The sequence below is a fragment of the Lissotriton helveticus genome, chromosome 1_1 (assembly GCF_964261635.1).
Source record: "Lissotriton helveticus chromosome 1_1, aLisHel1.1, whole genome shotgun sequence".
NCBI classification, from domain to species: Eukaryota; Metazoa; Chordata; class Amphibia; order Caudata; family Salamandridae; genus Lissotriton; species Lissotriton helveticus.
Window position 1 is genome coordinate 1,095,001,438 of NC_136057.1, and position 21,614 is coordinate 1,095,023,051.

The window sequence follows — 21,614 nt, forward strand, 5'->3', positions numbered from 1 at the left end:
CTTCTGTCCCCTTTGTTGCCCACGTTATTCTGTGCCTTTTTCTACTTCTTTCCCCTTCGCTCGCCTCTGTGATTCTGTGTCTTTTTTCTCCTTCTGCCCCCGTGATTCTGTGCTTTTTTCTCCTTCTGCCCCATGATACTGTGCCTTTTTTTCTCCTGTCCCTTTCGTTGCCCCCGTGATTCTGTGGCTTTTTTCTCCTTCTGCCTATGTGATTCTGTACCTTTTTTCCCCTTCTGCCCCGTGATTCTGTCTCTTTTTTCTCCTTCTGCCCCGTGATTCTTTGCCTTTTTTCTCCTTCTGCTCCTGTGATTCTGTGCCTTTTTTCTCCTTTTTCGCCCGTGATTCTGTGCCTTTTTTCTCCTTCTGTCCACTTTGTTGCCCCCGTGATTCTGTGCCTTTTTCTCCTTCTGCCCCCGTGATTCTGTGCCTTTTTTCTCCTTCTGCCCCTATGATACTGCGCCTTTTTTCTCCTTCTGTCCCTTTCATTGCCCCCGTGATTCTGTGGCTTTTTTCTCCTTCTGCCTCTGTGATTCTGTACCTTTTTTCCCCTTCTGCCCCGTGATTCTGTCTCTTTTTTCTCCTTCCTGCCCCCGTGATTCTTTGCCTTTTTTCTCCTTCTGCTCCCGTGATTCTGTGCCTTTTTTCTCCTTCTGCTCCCTGATTTATGTGCCTTTTTTCTCCTTCTGCCCCCTATGTTGCCCCAGTGATTCTGTGCCTTTTTTCTCCTTCTGCCCCCGTGATTTCTGTGCCTTATTTTCTCCTTCAGCCCCTGTGATTCTCTGCCTTTTTTCTCCTTCTGCCCCTATGATTATGTGCCTTTTTCTCCTTCTGTCCCCTTCGCTGCCCGTGATTCTGTGCCTTTTTCTCCTTCTGTCCCCTTCGTTGCCCCCGTGATTCTGTGCCTTTTTCTCCTTCTGTCCCTTCGCTGCCCCTGTGATTCTGTGCCTTTTTTCTCCTGCCCCCGTGATTCTGTGCCTTTTTTCTCCTTCTGCCCCCGTGATTCTGTGCCTTTTTTCTCCTTCGGTCCCCTTCGCTCCCCCCGTGATTCTGTCTTTTTTCTCCATCTGGCCCCTTTGCTGCCCCGTGCTTCTGTGCCTTTTTCTCCTTCTTTCCCCTTGGCTGCACCTGTGATTCTCTGCATTTTTCTCCTTCTGTCCCCTTTGCTGCCCCGTGATTCTGTGCCTTTTTTTCTCCTTCTGTCCCCTTTGTTGCCACGTTATTCTGTGCCTTTTCTACTTCTTTCCCCTTCGCTGCCTCTGTGATTCTGTGTCTTTTTTCTCCTTCTGCCCCCGTGATTCTGTGCCTTTTTTCTCCTTCTGCCCCATGATACTGGGCCTTTTTTTCTCCTGTCCCTTTCGTTGCCCCCGTGATTCTGTGGCTTTTTTCTCCTTCTGCCTATGTGATTCTGTACCTTTTTTCCCCTTCTGCCCCGTGATTCTGTCTCTTTTTTCTCCTTCTGCCCCGTGATTCTTTGCCTTTTTTCTCCTTCTGCTCCTGTGATTCTGTGCCTTTTTTCTCCTTTTTCGCCCGTGATTCTGTGCCTTTTTTCTCCTTCTGTCCACTTTGTTGCCCCCGTGATTCTGTGCCTTTTTTCTCCTTCTGCCCCCGTGATTCTGTGCCTTTTTTCTCCTTCTGCCCCTATGATACTGCGCCTTTTTTTCTCCTTCTGTCCCCTTTCATTGCCCCCGTGATTCTGTGGCTTTTTTCTCCTTCTGCCTCTGTGATTCTGTACCTTTTTCCCCTTCTGCCCCCGTGATTCGTGTCTCCTTTTTTTCTCCTTCTGCCCCCCGTGTTTGCCTTTTTTCTCCTTCTGCTCCCGTGATTCTGTGCCTTTTTTCTCCTTCTGCTCCCGTGATTATGTGCCTTTTTTCTCCTTCTGCCCCCTATGTTGCCCCAGTGATTCTGTGCCTTTTTTCTCCTTCTGCCCCCGTGATTCTGTGCCTTTTTTCTCCTTCAGCCCCTGTGATTCTCTGCCTTTTTGCTCCTTCTGCCCCTGTGATTCCGTGCCTTGTTTCCCCTTCACTGCCCCTGTGATTCTATGCCTTTTTTATCCTTCTGCCCCTGTGACTCTGTACTTTTTTCTCCTTCTGCCCCCATGATTCAGTGCCTTTTTTCTCCTTCTGCCCCTGTGTTTCTATGCCTTTTTTCTCCTTCTGCCCCCGTGATTCTGTGCCTTTTTTCTCCTTCTGCCCCCATGATTCTGTGCCTTTTTTTCTCCATCTATCCCCTTCGCTGCCCCCGTGATTCTGTACCCTTTTTCTTCTTCTGTACCCTTCACTGCCCCCGTGATTCTGTGCCTTTTTCTCCTTTTGTCCTCTTCGCTGCCACGGTGATTCTGTACCTTTTTTCTCCTTCTGCCCACATGATTCTGTGTCTTTTTTCTCCTTCTGCCCCCTGATTCTGAGCCTTTTTCTCCTTCTGTCCCCTTCTCTGACCCGTGATTCTGTGCCTTTTTTCTCCTTCTGTCCCATTCGTTGCCCCCGTGATTCTGTGCCTTTTTCTCCTTCTGTCCCCTTTTCTGCCCCTGTGATTCTCTGCCTTTTTTCTCCTTCTGCCCCTATGATTATGTGCCTTTTTCTCCTTCTGTCCCCTTCGCTGCCCGTGATTCTGTGCCTTTTTTCTCCTTCTGTCCCCTTCGTTGCCCCCGTGATTCCGTGCCTTTTTCTCCTTCTGTCCACTTCGCTGCCCCTGTGATTCTGTGCCTTTTTTCTCCTGCCCCCGTGATTCTGTGCCTTTTTTCTCCTTCTGCCCCGTGATTCTCTGCCTTTTTTCTCCTTCTGCCCCGTGATACTGTGCCTTTTTTCTCCTTCTGTCCCCTTCATTGCCCCCATGATTCTGTGCCTTTCTCCTTCTGCCCCCTTCGCTGCCCCCGTGATTCTGTGCCTTTTTTCTCCTTCTGTCCCCTTCGCTGCCCCCGTGATTCTGTGTCTTTTTCTCCTTCTGTCCCCTTCGCTGCCCCAGTGATTCTGTGCCTTTTTTCTCCTTCTGCCCCTATGATTCTGTGCCTTTTTTCTCCTTCTGCCCCGTGTTTCTGTGCCTTTTTTCTCCTTCTGCCCCCGTGATTCTCTGCCTTTTTTCTCATTCTGCCTCGTGATACTATACCTTTTTTCTCCTTCTGTCCCCTTCGTTGCGCCCATGATTCTGTGCCTTTCTCCTTCTGCCCTCTTCGCTGCCCCCGTGCTTCTGTGCCTTTTTTCTCCTTCTGACCCCTTCGCTGCCCCGTGATTCTGTGCCTTTTTCTCCTTCTGCCCCCGTGATTCTGTGCCTTTTTTCTCCTTCTGCCCCCGTGATTCTGTGTCTTTTTCTCCTTCTGTCCCCTTCGCTGCCCCGTGATTCTGTGCCTTTTTCTCCTTCTGCCCCCGTGATTCTGTGCCTTTTTTCTCCTTCTGCCCCCGTGATTCTGTGCCTTTTTCTCCTTCTGTCCCCTTCGCTGCCCAGTGATTCTGTGCCTTTTTTCTCCTTCTGTCCCCTTCGTTGCCCCAGTGATTCTGTGCCTTTTTCTCCTCCTGTCCCCTTTTCTGCCCCTGTGATTCTCTGCCTTTTTTCCCCTTCTGCCCCTATGATTATGTGCCTTTTTCTCCTTCTGTCCCCTTCGCTGCCCGTGATTCTGTGCCTTTTTTCTCCTTCTGTCCCCTTCGTTGCCCCCGTGATTCTGTGCCTTTTTCTCATTCTGTCCCCTTCGCTGCCCCTGTGATTCTGTGCCTTTTTTCTCCTGCCCCGTGATTCTGTGCCTTTTTTCTCCTTCTGCCCCCGTGTTTCTCTGCCTTTTTTCTCCTTCTGCCCGTGATACTGTGCCTTTTTTCTCCTTCTGTCCCCTTCATTGCCCCCATGATTCTGTGCCTTTCTCCTTCTGCCCCCTTCGCTGCCCCCGTGATTCTGTGCCTTTTTTCTCCTTCTGTCCCCTTCGCTGCCCCCGTGATTCTGTGTCTTTCTCTCCTTCTGTCCCCTTCGCTGCCCCAGTGATTCTGTGCCTTTTTTCTCCTTCTGCCCCTATGATTCTGTGCCTTTTTTCTCCTTCTGCTCCGTGTTTCTGTGCCTTTTTTCTCCTTCTGCCCCCGTGATTCTCTGCCTTTTATCTCCTTCTGCCCAGTGATACTGTACCTTTTTTTCTCCTTCTGTCCCCTTCGTTGCGCCCATGATTCTGTGCCTTTCTCTTCTGCCCTCTTCGCTGCCCCCGTGCTTCTGTGCCTTTTTTCTCCTTCTCACCCCTTCGCTGCCCCCGTGATTATGTGTCTTTTTCTCCTTCTGTCCATTTCGCTGCCCCGTGATTCTGTGCCTTTTTTCTCCTTCTGCCCCCGTGATTCTGTGCCTTTTTTCTCCTTCTGCCCCCGTGATTCTGTGCCTTTTTCTCCTTCTGTCCCCTTCGCTGCCCAGTGATTCTGTGCCTTTTTTCTCCTTCTGTCCCCTTCGTTGCCCCGTGATTCTGTGCCTTTTTTCCTCTTCTGTCCCCTTTGTTGCCACGTTATTCTGTGCCTTTTTCTACTTCTTTCCCCTTCGCTGCCTCTGTGATTCTGTGTCTTTTTTCTCCTTCTGCCCCCGTGATTCTGTGCCTTTTTTCTCCTTCTGCCCCATGATACTGTGCCTTTTTTTCTCCTGTCCCTTTCGTTGCCCCCGTGATTCTGTGGCTTTTTTCTCCTTCTGCCTCTGTGATTCTGTACCTTTTTTCCCCTTCTGCCCCCGTGATTATGTCTCTTTTTTCTCCTTCTGCCCCGTGATTCTTTGCCTTTTTTCTCTTTCTGCTCCTGTGATTCTGTGCCTTTTTTCTTCTTCTTCTCCCGTGATTCTGTGCCTTTTTTCTCCTTCTGTCCACTTTGTTGCCCCCGTGATTCTGTGCCGTTTTTTCTCCTTCTGCCCCGTGATTCTGTGCCTTTTTTCTCCTTCTGCCCCCATGATACTGCGCCTTTTTTTCTCCTTCTGTCCCTTTCATTGCCCCCGTGATTCTGTGGCTTTTTTCTCCTTCTGCCTCTGTGATTCTGTACCTTTTTTTTTCCCTTCTGCCCCCGTGATTCTGTCTCTTTTTTCTCCTTCTGCCCCCGTGATTCTTTGCCTTTTTTCTCCTTCTGCTCCCGTGATTCTGTGCCTTTTTTCTCCTTCTGCTCCCGTGATTCTGTGCCTTTTTTCTCCTTCTGCCCCCTTTGTTGCCCCAGTAATTCTGTGCCTTTTTTCTCCTTCTGCCCCCGTGATTCTGTGCCTTTTTTCTCCTTCAGTCCCTGTGATTCTCTGCCTTTTTGCTCCTTCTGCCCCTGTGATTCTTTGCTTTTTTATCCTTCTGCCCCCATGATTCCGTGCCTTGTTTCCCCTTCACTGCCCCTGTGATTCTATGCCTTTTTTATCCTTCTGCCCCTGTGATTCTGTGCTTTTTTCTCCTTCTGCCCCCATGATTCAGTGCCTTTTTTCTCCTTCTGCCCCTGTGTTTCTGTGCCTTTTTTCTACTTCTGCCCCCGTGATTCTGTGCCTTTTTTCTCCTTCTGCCCCCGTGATGCTGTGCCTTTTTTTCTCCATCTATCCCCTTCGCTGCCCCCGTGATTCTGTGCCCTTTTTCTTCTTCTGTACCCTTCGCTGCCCCCGTGCTTCTGTGCCTTTTTCTCCTTTTGTCCTCTTCGCTGCCACGGTGATTCTGTACCTTTTTTCTCCTTCTGCCCACATGATTCTGTGTCTTTTTTCTCCTTCTGCCCCCCTGATTCTGTGCCTTTTTCTCCTTCTGTCCCCTTCGCTGACCCGTGATTCTGTGCCTTTTTTCTCCTTCTGTCCCATTCGTTGCCCCCGTGATTCTGTGCCTTTTTCTCCTTCTGTCCCCTTTTCTGCCCCTGTGATTCTCTGCCTTTTTTCTCCTTCTGCCCCTATGATTATGTTCCTTTTTCTCCTTCTGTCCCCTTCGCTGCCCGTGATTCTGTGCCTTTTTTCTCCTTCTGTCCCCTTCGTTGCCCCCGTTATTCTGTGCCTTTTTCTCCTTCTGTCCCCTTCGCTGCCCCCGTGATTCTGTGCCTTTTTTCTCCTTCTGCCCCCGTGATTCTCTGCCTTTTTCTCCTTCTGCCCCGTGATACTGTGCCTTTTTTCTCCTTCTGTCCCCTTCATTGCCACATGATTCTGTGCCTTTCTCCTTCTGCCCCCTTCGCTGCCCCCGTGATTCTGTGCCTTTTTTCTCCTTCTGTCCCCTTCGCTGCCCCCGTGATTCTGTGTCTTTTTCTCCTTCTGTCCCCTTCGCTGCCCCCGTGATTCTGTGCCTTTTTTCTCCTTCTGCCCCCCTGATACTGTGCCTTTTTTCTCCTTCTGTCCCCTTCATTGCCCCCATGATTCTGTGCCTTTCTCCTTCTGCCCCCTTCGCTGCCCCCGTGATTCTGTGCCTTTTTTCTCCTTCTGTCCCCTTCGCTGCCCCCGTGATTCTGTGCCTTTTTCTCCTTCTGTCCCCTTTTCTGCCCCTGTGATTCTCTGCCCTTTTTCTCCTTCTGCCCCTATGATTATGTGCCTTTTTCTCCTTCTGTCCCCTTCGCTGCCCGTGATTCTGTGCCTTTTTTCTCCTTCTGTCCCCTTCGTTGCCCCCGTGATTCTGTGCCTTTTTCTCCTTCTGTCCCCTTCGCTGCCCCCGTGATTCTGTGCCTTTTTTCTCCTTCTGCCCCTATGATTCTGTGCCTTTTTTCTCCTTCTGCCCCGTGTTTCTGTGCCTTTTTCTCCTTCTGCCCCCCTTCGTTGCGCCCATGATTCTGTGCCTTTCTCCTTCTGCCCTCTTCGCTGCCCCCGTGCTTCTGTGCCTTTTTTCTCCTTCTGACCCCTTCGCTGCCCCCGTGATTCTATGTCTTTTTCTCCTTCTGTCCCCTTCGCTGCCCCCGTGATTCTGTGCCTTTTTTCTCCTTCTGCCCCCGTGATTCTGTGCCTTTTTTCTCCTTCTGCCCCGTGATTCTGTGCCTTTTTCTCCTTCTGTCCCCTTCACTGCCCAGTGATTCTGTGCCTTTTTTCTCCTTCTGTCCCCTTCGTTGCCCCGTGATTGTGTGCCTTTTTTCTCCTTCTGTCCCCTTTGTTGCCACGTTATTCTGTGCCTTTTTCTCCTTCTTTCCCCTTCGCTGCCTCTGTGATTCTTTGTCTTTTTTCTCCTTCTGCCCCCGTGATTCTGTGCCTTTTTTCTCCTTCTGCCCCTTGATACTGTGCCTTTTTTTCTCCTGGCCCTTTCGTTGCCCCCGTGATTCTGTGGCTTTTTTCTCCTTCTGCCTCTGTGATTCTGTACCTTTTTTCCCCTTCTGCCCCCGTGATTCTGTCTCTTTTTTCTCCTTCTGCCCTTGATTCTTTGCCTTTTTTCTCCTTCTGCTACTGTGATTCTGTGCCTTTTTTCTCCTTCTGTCCACTTTGTTGCCCCCGTGATTCTGTGCCTTTTTTCTCCTTCTGTCCACTTTGTTGCCCCCGTGATTCTGTGCCTTTTTTCTCCTTCTGCCCCCGTGATTCTGTGCCTTTTTTCTCCTTCTGCCCCCATGATACTGCGCCTTTTTTTCTCCTTCTGTCCCTTTCATTGCCCCCGTGATTCTGTGGCTTTTTTCTCCTTCTGCCTCTGTGATTCTGTACCTTTTTTCCCCTTCTGCCCCCGTGATTCTGTCTCTTTTTTCTCCTTCTGCCCCCGTGATTCTTTGCCTTTTTTCTCCTTCTGCTCCCGTGATTCTGTGCCTTTTTTCTCCTTCTGCTCCCGTGATTCTGTGCCTTTTTTCTCCTTCTGCCCCCTTTGTTGCCCCAGTGATTCTGTTTCTTTTTTCTCCTTCTGCCCCCGTGATTCTGTGCCTTTTTTCTCCTTCAGCCCCTGTGATTCTCTGCCTTTTTGCTCCTTCTGCCCCTGTGATTCCGTGCCTTGTTTCCCCTTCACTGCCCCTGTGATTCTATGCCTTTTTAATCCTTCTGCCCCTGTGATTCTGTGCTTTTTTCTCCTTCTGCCCCCATGATTCAGTGCCTTTTTTCTCCTTCTGCCCCTGTGTTTCTGTGCCTTTTTTCTCCTTCTGCCCCCGTGATTCTGTGCCTTTTTTCTCCTTCTGCCCCCGTGATTCTGTGCCTTTTTTTCTTCATCTATCCCCTTCGCTGCCCCCGTGATTCTGTGCCCTTTTTCTTCTTCTGTACCCTTCGCTGCCCCCGTGATTCTGTGCCTTTTTCTCCTTTTGTCCTCTTCGCTGCCACGGTGATTCTGTACCTTTTTTCTCCTTCTGCCCACATGATTCTGTGTCTTTTTTCTCCTTCTGCCCCCCTGATTCTGTGGCTTTTTCTCCTTCTGTCCCCTTCGCTGACCCCTGATTCTGAGCCTTTTTTCTCCTTCTGTCCCATTCGTTGCCCCCGTGATTCTGTGCCTTTTTCTCCTTCTGTCCCCTTTTCTGCCCCTGTGATTCTCTGCCTTTTTTCTCCTTCTGCCCCTATGATTATGTGCCTTTTTCTCCTTCTGTCCCCTTCGCTGCCTGTGATTCTCTGCCTTTTTTCTCCTTCTGTCCCCTTCGTTGCCCCCGTGATTCTGTGCCTTTTTCTCCTTCTGTCCCCTTCGCTGCCCCTGTGATTCTGTGCCTTTTTTCTCCTGCCCCCGTGATTCTGTGCCTTTTTTCTCCTTCTGCCCCCGTGATACTGTGCCTTTTTTCTCCTTCTGTCCCCTTCGTTGCCCCCATGATTCTGTGCCTTTCTCCTTCTGCCCCCTTCGCTGCCCCCGTGATTGTGTGCCTTTTTTCTCCTTCTGTCCCCTTCGCTGCCCCCGTGATTCTGTGTCTTTTTCTCCTTCTGTCCCCTTCGCTGCCCCCGTGATTCTGTGCCTTTTTTCTCCTTCTGCCCTTATGATTCTGTGCCTTTTTTCTCCTTCTGCCCCGTGTTTCTGTGCCTTTTTTCTCCTTCTGCCCCCGTGATTCTCTGCCTTTTTTCTCCTTCTGCCCCGTGATACTGTGCCTTTTTTTCTCCTTCTGTCCCCTTCTTTGCGCCCATGATTCTGTGCCTTTCTCCTTCTGCCCTCTTCGCTGCCCCCGTGCTTCTGTGCCTTTTTTCTCCTTCTGACCCCTTCGCTGCCCCCGTGATTCTGTGTCTTTTTCTCCTTCTGTCCCCTTCGCTGCCCCCGTGATTCTGTGCCTTTTTTCTCCTTCTGCCCCCGTGATTCTGTGCCTTTTTTCTCCTTCTGCCCCCGTGATTCTGTGCCTTTTTCTCCTTCTGTCCCCTTAGCTGCCCAGTGATTCTTTCCTTTTTTTCTCCTTCTGTCCTGCCCCGTGATTCTGTGCCTTTTTTCTCCTTCTGTCCCCTTTGTTGCCACGTTATTCTGTGCCTTTTTCTACTTCTTTCCCCTTCGCTGCCTCTGTGATTCTGTGTCTTTTTTCTCCTTCTGCCCCCGTGATTCTGTGCCTTTTTTCTCCTTCTGCCCCATGATACTGTGCCTTTTTTTCTCCTGTCCCTTTCGTTGCCCCGTGATTCTGTGGCTTTTTTCTCCTTCTGCCTCTATGATTCTGTACCTTTTTTCCCCTTCTGCCCCCGGGATTCTGTCTCTTTTTTCTCCTTCTGCCCCGTGATTCTTTGCCTTTTTTCTCCTTCTGCTCCTGTGATTCTGTGCCTTTTTTCTCCTTCTCCCGTGATTCTGTGCCTTTTTTCTCCTTCTGTCCACTTTGTTGCCCCCGTGATTCTGTGCCTTTTTTCTCCTTCTGCCCCCGTGATTCTGTGCCTTTTTTCTCCTTCTGCCCCCATGATACTGCGCCTTTTTTTCTCCTTCTGTCCCTTTCATTGCCCCCGTGATTCTGTGGCTTTTTTCTCCTTCTGCCTCTGTGATTCTGTACCTTTTTTCCCCTTCTGCCCCCGTGATTCTGTCTCTTTTTTCTCCTTCTGCCCCCGTGATTCTTTGCCTTTTTTCTCCTTCTGCTCCCGTGATTCTGTGCCTTTTTTCTCCTTCTGCTCCCGTGATTCTGTGCCTTTTTTCTCCTTCTGCCCCCTTTGTTGCCCCAGTGATTCTGTGCCTTTTTTCTCCTTCTGCACCCGTGATTCTGTGCCTTTTTTCTCCTTCTGCCCCCGTGACCCTGTGCCTTTTTTTCTCCATCTATCCCCTTCGTTACCCCCGTGATTCTGTGCCCTTTTTCTTCTTTTGTACCCTTCGCTGCCCCCGTGATTCTGTGCCTTTTTCTCCTTTTGTCCTCTTCGCTGCCACGGTGATTCTGTACCTTTTTTCTCCTTCTGCCCACATGATTCTGTGTCTTTTTTCTCCTTCTGCCCCCCTGATTCTGTGCCTTTTTCTCCTTCTGTCCCCTTCGCTGACCCGTGATTCTGTGCCTTTTTTCTCCTTCTGTCCCATTCGTTGCCCCCGTGATTCTGTGCCTTTTTCTCCTTCTGTCCCCTTTTCTGCCCCCGTGATTCTGTGCCTTTTTTCTCCTTCTGCCCCGTGATTCTGTGCCTTTTTCTCCTTCTGTCCCCTTCACTGCCCAGTGATTCTGTGCCTTTTTTCTCCTTCTGTCCCCTTCGTTGCCCCGTGATTGTGTGCCTTTTTTCTCCTTCTGTCCCCTTTGTTGCCACGTTATTCTGTGCCTTTTTCTCCTTCTTTCCCCTTCGCTGCCTCTGTGATTCTTTGTCTTTTTTCTCCTTCTGCCCCCGTGATTCTGTGCCTTTTTTCTCCTTCTGCCCCTTGATACTGTGCCTTTTTTTCTCCTGTCCCTTTCGTTGCCCCCGTGATTCTGTGGCTTTTTTCTCCTTCTGCCTCTGTGATTCTGTACCTTTTTTCCCCTTCTGCCCCCGTGATTCTGTCTCTTTTTTCTCCTTCTGCCCTTGATTCTTTGCCTTTTTTCTCCTTCTGCTACTGTGATTCTGTGCCTTTTTTCTCCTTCTGTCCACTTTGTTGCCCCCGTGATTCTGTGCCTTTTTTCTCCTTCTGTCCACTTTGTTGCCCCGTGATTCTGTGCCTTTTTTCTCCTTCTGCCCCCGTGATTCTGTGCCTTTTTTCTCCTTCTGCCCCCATGATACTGCGCCTTTTTTTCTCCTTCTGTCCCTTTCATTGCCCCCGTGATTCTGTGGCTTTTTTCTCCTTCTGCCTCTGTGATTCTGTACCTTTTTTCCCCTTCTGCCCCAGTGATTCTGTCTCTTTTTTCTCCTTCTGCCCCCGTGATTCTTTGCCTTTTTTCTCCTTCTGCTCCCGTGATTCTGTGCCTTTTTTCTCCTTCTGCTCCCGTGATTCTGTGCCTTTTTTCTCCTTCTGCCCCCTTTGTTGCCCCAGTGATTCTGTTTCTTTTTTCTCCTTCTGCCCCCGTGATTCTGTGCCTTTTTTCTCCTTCAGCCCCTGTGATTCTCTGCCTTTTTGCTCCTTCTGCCCCTGTGATTCCGTGCCTTGTTTCCCCTTCACTGCCCCTGTGATTCTATGCCTTTTTAATCCTTCTGCCCCTGTGATTCTGTGCTTTTTTCTCCTTCTGCCCCCATGATTCAGTGCCTTTTTTCTCCTTCTGCCCCTGTGTTTCTGTGCCTTTTTTCTCCTTCTGCCCCCGTGATTCTGTGCCTTTTTTCTCCTTCTGCCCCCGTGATTCTGTGCCTTTTTTTCTTCATCTATCCCCTTCGCTGCCCCCGTGATTCTGTGCCCTTTTTCTTCTTCTGTACCCTTCGCTGCCCCCGTGATTCTGTGCCTTTTTCTCCTTTTGTCCTCTTCGCTGCCACCGTGATTCTGTACCTTTTTTCTCCTTCTGCCCACATGATTCTGTGTCTTTTTTCTCCTTCTGCCCCCCTGATTCTGTGGCTTTTTCTCCTTCTGTCCCCTTCGCTGACCCCTGATTCTGAGCCTTTTTTCTCCTTCTGTCCCATTCGTTGCCCCCGTGATTCTGTGCCTTTTTCTCCTTCTGTCCCCTTTTCTGCCCCTGTGATTCTCTGCCTTTTTTCTCCTTCTGCCCCTATGATTATGTGCCTTTTTCTCCTTCTGTCCCCTTCGCTGCCTGTGATTCTCTGCCTTTTTTCTCCTTCTGTCCCCTTCGTTGCCCCCGTGATTCTGTGCCTTTTTCTCCTTCTGTCCCCTTCGCTGCCCCTGTGATTCTGTGCCTTTTTTCTCCTGCCCCCGTGATTCTGTGCCTTTTTTCTCCTTCTGCCCCCGTGATACTGTGCCTTTTTTCTCCTTCTGTCCCCTTCGTTGCCCCCATGATTCTGTGCCTTTCTCCTTCTGCCCCCTTCGCTGCCCCCGTGATTGTGTGCCTTTTTTCTCCTTCTGTCCCCTTCGCTGCCCCCGTGATTCTGTGTCTTTTTCTCCTTCTGTCCCCTTCGCTGCCCCCGTGATTCTGTGCCTTTTTTCTCCTTCTGCCCTTATGATTCTGTGCCTTTTTTCTCCTTCTGCCCCGTGTTTCTGTGCCTTTTTTCTCCTTCTGCCCCCGTGATTCTCTGCCTTTTTTCTCCTTCTGCCCCGTGATACTGTGCCTTTTTTTCTCCTTCTGTCCCCTTCTTTGCGCCCATGATTCTGTGCCTTTCTCCTTCTGCCCTCTTCGCTGCCCCCGTGCTTCTGTGCCTTTTTTCTCCTTCTGACCCCTTCGCTGCCCCCGTGATTCTGTGTCTTTTTCTCCTTCTGTCCCCTTCGCTGCCCCCGTGATTCTGTGCCTTTTTTCTCCTTCTGCCCCCGTGATTCTGTGCCTTTTTTCTCCTTCTGCCCCCGTGATTCTGTGCCTTTTTCTCCTTCTGTCCCCTTAGCTGCCCAGTGATTCTTTCCTTTTTTTCTCCTTCTGTCCTGCCCCGTGATTCTGTGCCTTTTTTCTCCTTCTGTCCCCTTTGTTGCCACGTTATTCTGTGCCTTTTTCTACTTCTTTCCCCTTCGCTGCCTCTGTGATTCTGTGTCTTTTTTCTCCTTCTGCCCCCGTGATTCTGTGCCTTTTTTCTCCTTCTGCCTCATGATACTGTGCCTTTTTTTCTCCTGTCCCTTTCGTTGCCCCGTGATTCTGTGGCTTTTTTCTCCTTCTGCCTCTATGATTCTGTACCTTTTTTCCCCTTCTGCCCCCGGGATTCTGTCTCTTTTTTCTCCTTCTGCCCCGTGATTCTTTGCCTTTTTTCTCCTTCTGCTCCTGTGATTCTGTGCCTTTTTTCTCCTTCTCCCGTGATTCTGTGCCTTTTTTCTCCTTCTGTCCACTTTGTTGCCCCCGTGATTCTGTGCCTTTTTTCTCCTTCTGCCCCCGTGATTCTGTGCCTTTTTTCTCCTTCTGCCCCCATGATACTGCGCCTTTTTTTCTCCTTCTGTCCCTTTCATTGCCCCCGTGATTCTGTGGCTTTTTTCTCCTTCTGCCTCTGTGATTCTGTACCTTTTTTCCCCTTCTGCCCCCGTGATTCTGTCTCTTTTTTCTCCTTCTGCCCCCGTGATTCTTTGCCTTTTTTCTCCTTCTGCTCCCGTGATTCTGTGCCTTTTTTCTCCTTCTGCTCCCGTGATTCTGTGCCTTTTTTCTCCTTCTGCCCCCTTTGTTGCCCCAGTGATTCTGTGCCTTTTTTCTCCTTCTGCACCCGTGATTCTGTGCCTTTTTTCTCCTTCTGCCCCCGTGATTCTGTGCCTTTTTTTCTCCATCTATCCCCTTCGTTGCCCCCGTGATTCTGTGCCCTTTTTCTTCTTTTGTACCCTTCGCTGCCCCCGTGATTCTGTGCCTTTTTCTCCTTTTGTCCTCTTCGCTGCCACGGTGATTCTGTACCTTTTTTCTCCTTCTGCCCACATGATTCTGTGTCTTTTTTCTCCTTCTGCCCCCCTGATTCTGTGCCTTTTTCTCCTTCTGTCCCCTTCGCTGACCCGTGATTCTGTGACTTTTTTCTCCTTCTGTCCCATTCGTTGCCCCCGTGATTCTGTGCCTTTTTCTCCTTCTGTCCCCTTTTCTGCCCCTGTGATTCTCTGCCTTTTTTCTCCTTCTGCCCCTATGATTATGTGCCTTTTTCTCCTTCTGTCCCCTTCGCTGTCCATTGATTCTGTGCCTTTTTTCTCCTTCTGTCCCCTTCGTTGCCCCCGTGATTCTGTGCCTTTTTCTCCTTCTGTCCCCTTCGCTGCCCCTGTGATTCTGTGCCTTTTTTCTCCTGCCCCCGTGATTCTGTGCCTTTTTTCTCCTTCTGCCCCCGTGATTCTCTGCCTTTTTTCTCCTTCTGCCCTCGTGATACTGTGCCTTTTTTCTCCTTCTGTCCCCTTCATTCCCCCCATGATTCTGTGCCTTTCTCCTTCTGCCCCCTTCGCTGCCCCCGTGATTCTGTGCCTTTTTTCTCCTTCTGTCCCCTTCGCTGACCCAGTGATTCTGTGTCTTTTTCTCCTTCTGTCCCCTTCGCTGCCCCCGTGATTCTGTGCCTTTTTTCTCCTTCTGCCCCTATGATTCTGTGCCTTTTTTCTCCTTCTGCCCCGTGTTTCTGTGCCTTTTTTCTCCTTCTGCCCCCGTGATTCTCTGCCTTTTTTCTCCTTCTGCCCCGTGATACTGTGCCTTTTTTTCTCCTTCTGTCCCCTTCGTTGCGCCCATGATTCTGTGCCTTTCTCCTTCTGCCCTCTTCGCTGCCCCCGTGCTTCTGTGCCTTTTTTCTCCTTCTGACCCCTTCGCTGCCCCCGTGATTCTGTGTCTTTTTCTCCTTCTGTCCCCTTCGCTGCCCCCGTGATTCTGTGCCTTTTTTCTCCTTCTGCCCCCGTGATTCTGTGCCTTTTTTCTCCTTCTGCCCCCGTGATTCTGTGCCTTTTTCTCCTTCTGTCCCCTTCGCTGGCCAGTGATTCTGTGCCTTTTTTCTCCTTCTGTCCCCTTTGTTGCCCTGTAATTCTGTTCATTTTTCTCCTTCTTTACCCTTCAGTGCCCCTGTGATTCTGTGCCTTTTTTCCCCTTCTGCCCCCGTGATTCTGTGTCTTTTTTCTCCTTCTGCCCCGTGATTCTGAGCCTTTTTTCTCCTTCTGTTCCCTTTGTTGCACCCGTGATTCTGTGCCTTTTCTCTCCTTCTGCCCCTGTGATTCTGTGCCTGTTTTCTCCTTCTGCCCCTGTGATTCTGTGCCTTTTTTCTCCTTGTGCCCCCGTGATTCTGTGCCTTTCTCCTTCTGTTCCCTTCGCTGCCCCTGTGATATTGTGCCTTTTTCCCCTTCTGTCCCCTTCGCTGTCTCCGTGACTCTTTGCCTTTGTCTCCTTCTGTCCCCTTTGCTCCCCCATAATTCTGTGCCTTTTTTTCTCCTTCTGTCCCCTTCGTTGCCCCCATGATTCGGTGCCTTTCTCCTTCTGTCCCCTTCGCTGCCCCGTGACTCTGTGCCTTTTTTCTCCTTCTGTCCCCTTCGCTGCCTTCGTGACTCTTTGCCTTTGTCTCCTTCTGTCCCCTTTGCTCCCCCAGGATTCTGTGCCTTTGACTCCTTCTGTCCTCTTCGCTGCACCATGATTCCGTGCCTTTGTCTCCTTCTGTCCCCTCCGTTGCCGCTGGGATTCTGTGCCCTTGCTTCCGTTCCCGCTGCTGTGACCCCTGTGGCCCATTCTCTGACTGCCCATTTGCTGCCCCTGCCTCCCGCCTCCCAGCTGCTCCTCCCTTCCACCTCCCCATATAGGCCGGCCGCTGCGCGGTGAGGACAGCGACCCTTGACCCCTCCAGGTAGGTCGCTCCCCCACCGCACAGTATGGCCTGTGTGTCCCTGCCCCAGCTTCCACTGCTGAGGAAGTTCTGCGCATCATCCCTGGTGGCCAGTGGTAGGCCTTAGGTTTGTTTGTGATTTGTCATTCCATTGTATTGCACTCGCTTGGCGTCTGTGACTGCTGCTGTATCTCTCCCCTTTGTTACCCCGGTGATTCTGTACCTTTTTTCTCCTGTCCCCTTCGTTACACCCATGATTCTGTGCCTTTTTTCTCCTTCTGTCCCCTTCACTGCCCCCGTGATTCTCTGCCTTTCTTCTCCTTCTGTCCCCTTCGCTGCCCCTGTGATTCTGTGCCTTTTTCTCCTTCTGTCCACTTCGCTGCCCCCGTGATTCTGTGCCTTTTTCTCTTTCTGTCCCCTTCTCTGCTCCCATGACTCTGGGCCTTTTTCTCAATCTGTCTCCTTCGCTGGCCCCGTGATTCTGTGCCTTTGTCTCCTTCTGTCCGCTCCTTTGCCCCGGGGATTCTGTGCCCTTGCTTCTTTCCCGCCGCTGTATCCCCGCAGCCCCACCCCCTGACTGCCCATTCGCTGCCACCGCCTCCCAGCTGCTCCTCCCTCCCACCTACCCATATATGGCGGCTGCTGCGCGTTTGCGCTGCTGGCGTGACTAAGGCAAGCCCGTCTGCGCCTGTCCGCACCTGGACCGTGCCCAGCGCCCGAACCCCTGGCCCCTGTGCCTGCCACGATGACCACTGCCGCCACGATCCCAGCACACTGCAAGCCATCAACCCCGGATGGACCCACACCTGCATCAAGGCCTCAACGAAACGCACACATGGTCCCTTCACCTGCCGAAACTGCAGCTACACAAGCCTCAGAGCAGCCGAACCGACTGCCAAGAAAAACTTCAACCACCTCCGATGCATCCTACTGAACACCCGCTCAGCACGCAAGCACGCCGTTGAGCTCTGGGACCTGCTCGACACATCATCCCCGGATGTCGCCTTCCTGACAGAGACCTGGATGAACAACTCCTCCTCACCCGACATCGCCATAGTCATACCAGACGGCTACAAGATCACCCGCAGAGACTGCACCAACGGAGTTGGAGGAAGAATCGCCATCATCCACAAGAACAGCGTTAGGGTCTCGACCAACACCAACAACACTCTCAGCACCGCCGAACACATGCACTTCCAGATGCACACACACCCCAACACCACCCTCAGAGGTACCCTCATCTACAGACCCCTGGACCCCGACCCTAATTCAGCGACTCCATTGCCACCTCCATCAGCATGTACGCCCTGACCTCCACTGACTACATCCTCCTCGGAGACCTGAACTTTCACCTCGACAACCTTGCCACACCTCGGACTGAGGCAGCTCGTCACAACACCTACCCATTCCGCCGGCACATGCTCGACCCTGTTTTCTCCTCAAGCTCCCACATCTCCTTCAGCCACACCACCGAACTCCTCTGGACCAGCCACCGCTGTATACACTTCACATTCTAGAAACCCACCACACACCACCGCACCCAACAGATCCCCCGCCGCTGCTGGAGCAAAATCATAGAAGAAAACTACACGCAAACCTCGCTCTCAGCCCACCCACTGACACCTCCAACATCGACGATGCCGCCTGCAACTTCAGAAGCTGGATCGACGACTGCCCCAACACCCTCGCCCCGCTGAAGAAACCCACTCACATACACACCAGCAAGAGAGCTAGCTGGTTCACCCCAGAACTCCTAGCCTCCAAGCGAAACTGCCGGAAACTAGAGAAGAAAAGGCACATGAAAAGACACAGGACAGCCTCGCAGCCCACAAAGACGCCATCTGAAAACACCATCACCCCATCAGGTCTGCCAAGAGGACCTCCTTCAAAGACTGCCTCAACAACAATGCACACAACAGCAAGGAGCTCTTCAACATTGTAAAGGAACTCTCCAACCCCAGCTCCAACACCAACGACATCCCGCCATCGCAAGCCCTGTGCAACTTTCTGGCCACCTTCCTCCACTGCAAGATGGCTGACATCCATGACAGCTTCAACGCCCAGACAGCCCCAACAGACATCGACACTCCAGACACCCCGCACATCATTGGCCACGATCCCCTGCCATCCTGGGCCAATGTGAACATAGATGACACCATCAAGACTATGAGCACAATCCACTCCGGCATCCCGTCAGACCCACTCCTGCACCACATCTTCAACAAAGCCAGCAACTCCATCGCACCCCACCTGCGCAACGTCATCAATCTTTCCTTCAAGAGAACTGGAAACACACTGAGATCAACGCCCTACTAAAAAAAACCAAGGCAGACCCGAGAGACCTCAAGAACTTCCGGCCCATCTCTCTGCTTCCGTTCCCAGCCAAGGTCATTGAGAAGATCGTCAACAGACAGCTAACCCGATACCTTGAATAAAACAGCATCCTGGACCCATCCCAGTCAGGGTTCCACAGCAACTGCAGCACCGACACTGCCCTCATTGCAGCCACCGACGACATCAGGACCCTGCTGGACAACGGTGAGACCGCGGCCATCATCCTCCTGGACCTCTCCGCGGCCTTCGACACAGTCTGCCACCGCACACTACGCACACGCCTCCACGACGCAGGGATCAGAGACAAGGCCCTGGAATGGACCACCTCCTTCCTCTCCGGCAGAACCATGAGTTCCCGCCTCCCCCATTCCGATCCAAAGCCTCCAAGATCATCTACAGCGTACCCCAGGGATCATCCCTCAGCCCGACACTGTTCAACATCTACATGGCCCCGATCGCACAAGTCGCCTTACAGCACAACCTCAACATAATCTCCTATGCCGACGACACTCAACTGATCCTTTCCCTCACTAAGGACCCCCTCACCACCAAATCCAACCTCCACGAAGGAATGAAGGCCGTCGCAGACTGGATGAAGATCAGCTGGGTGAAGCTGAACATGGACAAGACAGAGGTCCTCATCCTCGGCTCCAACCCTCCAGCCTGGGACAACTCCTGGTGGCCTACAGCACTGGGAGCAGCCCCGACACCCACCGACCATGCACACAACCTGGGAGTCATCCTCGACTCAACACTCTCCATGACCAAGCAAGTCAATGTAGTCTCCTCCTCCTGCTTCAACACCCTCCGCATGCTCCGCAAGATCTACAGGTGGATCCCGACAGATACAAGAAGAACAGTCACCCAGACTTTCATCAGTCGCAGACTAGACTATAGAAACGCCCTCTACAATGGAGCCCCTGCCAGGCTCATCAAATCACTGCAACGCATTCAAAACACCTCTGCACGCCTAATACTCGATGTACCATGCCACAGCCACATCACCCCCACCTGAGAAACCTGCACTGGTTCCCCGTCAACAAGAGGATTTCCTTCAAGCTCCTCATCCACGCACTCCACAAGACCGGCCCAGCCTACCTCAACAGACGACTCTTCTTCTACATTCCCAACCGCCAGCTCCGTTCCGCCGACCTCGCCCTTGCCACCGTCCCTCGCATCCGAAGAACAACCACCGGTGACAGATCCTTCTCCCACCTCAGAGCCAAGACCTGGAACACCCTTCCACTGAGCCTACAACAGACCCAAGACCTGCTGACCTTCAGGAGGCTACTCAAGACCTGGCTGTTCGACCTGTAGCTTCCCCCCTTTTTTCTCCCAGCGCCTTGAGACCCTCACAGGTAAGTAGTGCGCTCTACAAATTCTTGATTGATTGATGCACTACAATGCATGGCTTACCAACCCACACGGTTCTTTTGATTCTGCCTGGAAATTTCGACTGCGACAGTTTCGGAAAGGACAAATGGAGCAGATCCGAGCGCGGTCTGGCCCTTGACCGCCCTCCCTATTATGATGTGGATTTCTGATGTGCTGTCTGTGTAGGTCCAACCACCTCATCATTGCTGGCAGAAGGGAAGGCTCATGAGGTCGAAACTCACCACTACACGCTTCCACACCCCCTCATATAGTTCACAATTATCCATCGAAATTGGCAATATCGAAAGAGGGCTAAACCAGGCATCTGGTGTTGCTGATGACAGTGATTTCACAGTCTCTCAAAGGAACAAACAGAATGCCCTTAACTCAATGGTTATGCTTCTTTTCTTGCTTTTTTATAACAAAGTTTATTGATTACCATAAAGTGTCCAATTGTTACTAAACATTTCCATAATTGTACAGCTAGCATATGCTAGTAGGAGTATTGCAGTGTGTGCACACAGGCACACCAGAGTCATATTATTGTTACAAAAATAGTTTGCATGATGCAATTGTAAACTCAATGGTGATGCTTAATATGAAATGAGAACCAGGCTCATGAAGCAAGTCCAACGTTGCATGTGTAAAATTATGAAACCATATCATAATGGCTTCAAGTATGTTGTTCATGTTATCCTAGCACACCAAAGAGCATTCGATTAAATACATGATGATTAGCATTATTTAAGCTCTGTTACACCTTTTCACACATACTCCCAGTCAGGAAATAAATGACCAAAGTTATCAGTGACAGTCCATTACAAGCCTGGCTTACTGCTGCTCATGCTCCTACCAATAAAAACAAAACATGATGCCTCTCTTGGCTAGAGAATGGTGCACCCCTTGATTTCATTTGAGGCCTCCCTCCGGGGAGGACCTCCCCCACATTTTGAAGATCTCTGTCCCACACATGGAAGTGATCACAAAGTGAAGGTGCAGTAATGTGTAAGTGTCCTGTACCTTGTGCAGGGGAATGAGGGAATGTCAGCATCGGGTATTCCCAGTGTGATCTGGAAATACAGGGACAGACCCAGCATATAGGTAGGAATGCAAATGGGCATAGGCACCTAGATATATGTACAGAAATATGTACTGTGAGCTCACTACTGCTTTGAATGCCACATGTAATGGCAACATAACACTGATACACACCTAAAAGTATGTCCCACAGAAAACCACACACTTGCACACTACATCCTCCCTGAACCAATACCCTCAACACCACTGCATGGAGCAAAGGCTGAGGGTCCACCTGATCTCTTAAACTGCATTGCGAATGAGAGTATCACAGTGCAGTGTGAGTGTCACACCGAATATGTATATTTTGAGATATACCACATGAGGGGGCTTGATGGTGCATTGAAGGAGCAAGCACTGACAAATCTGTATAATTCTGTGAAGAGTAATTTGATTTCATAGTGCCTAGCATTACTATGATGGCAAATGTATGCAATACCATCCAAACTCCATTGAGTTAAGCAACATCTTGAAAAAACAGAACACAGACTTTGCAGCTGCATCACCTACCAGTGCTCCACAACTAATAGTTGAGATATCTGTAACGCTACCACAACATTCTCCTACTGTCTACACTGACCCAACTACAAATCCCAAAGCATTGAAGTCACCTTTGTGTCAATAAAGTGAACTGACAATAACAGCATTTACCAATGTCAAACACTCAGGTATCTAAGGCACAATGTAAGGTGTGCATTCACTTATCTAAATCCTGTCATATGACATATCGCATGTGCCACAACATTTGTAAACCACAATCATATGGCTCATTTTGCTGCCAAAGCTGGCCACTTAGACACAATGCACATCCCTATATGTCCCAACCCCAATTTCCTTCTTAAATGATGCTATTCCAACTCTTGGTGTGACAATAAAGATAAAGCAGTCACAATGCAAAGATCACTAGACTGATATACTCTACCACAACCCAGAAGTCCTAACTCTTGTGGCTGTGCCAATGTTTGCACATGACACATCATACCAGGACATATACACACACACTCCACATCACTTGACACACAAACACTCCTTGACAACTCTCACCCACACTTAACAACAAATATGTCCCTCTGATAGCACATATATCCCCTACTAGGACGGCAATTATGGTGCATTATATCTCTGGGTGTAAGTTCAAATGTGGGGTCACGTGTGCATCAAGACAGAAATTAAAGCCACATCACGTCAGCATGATGTAGTCTATGTTCAATTTACTAATAATGAACAGGCACAGACTCACATACTCTAACTGTACATTAAGCCCTAAAGCTGATGTACATGCCACTGCAACGTAGTGTCATTTAGCAGTTTACACATTGCTTTGTGTACATATGTGATTAAACTAACTATCA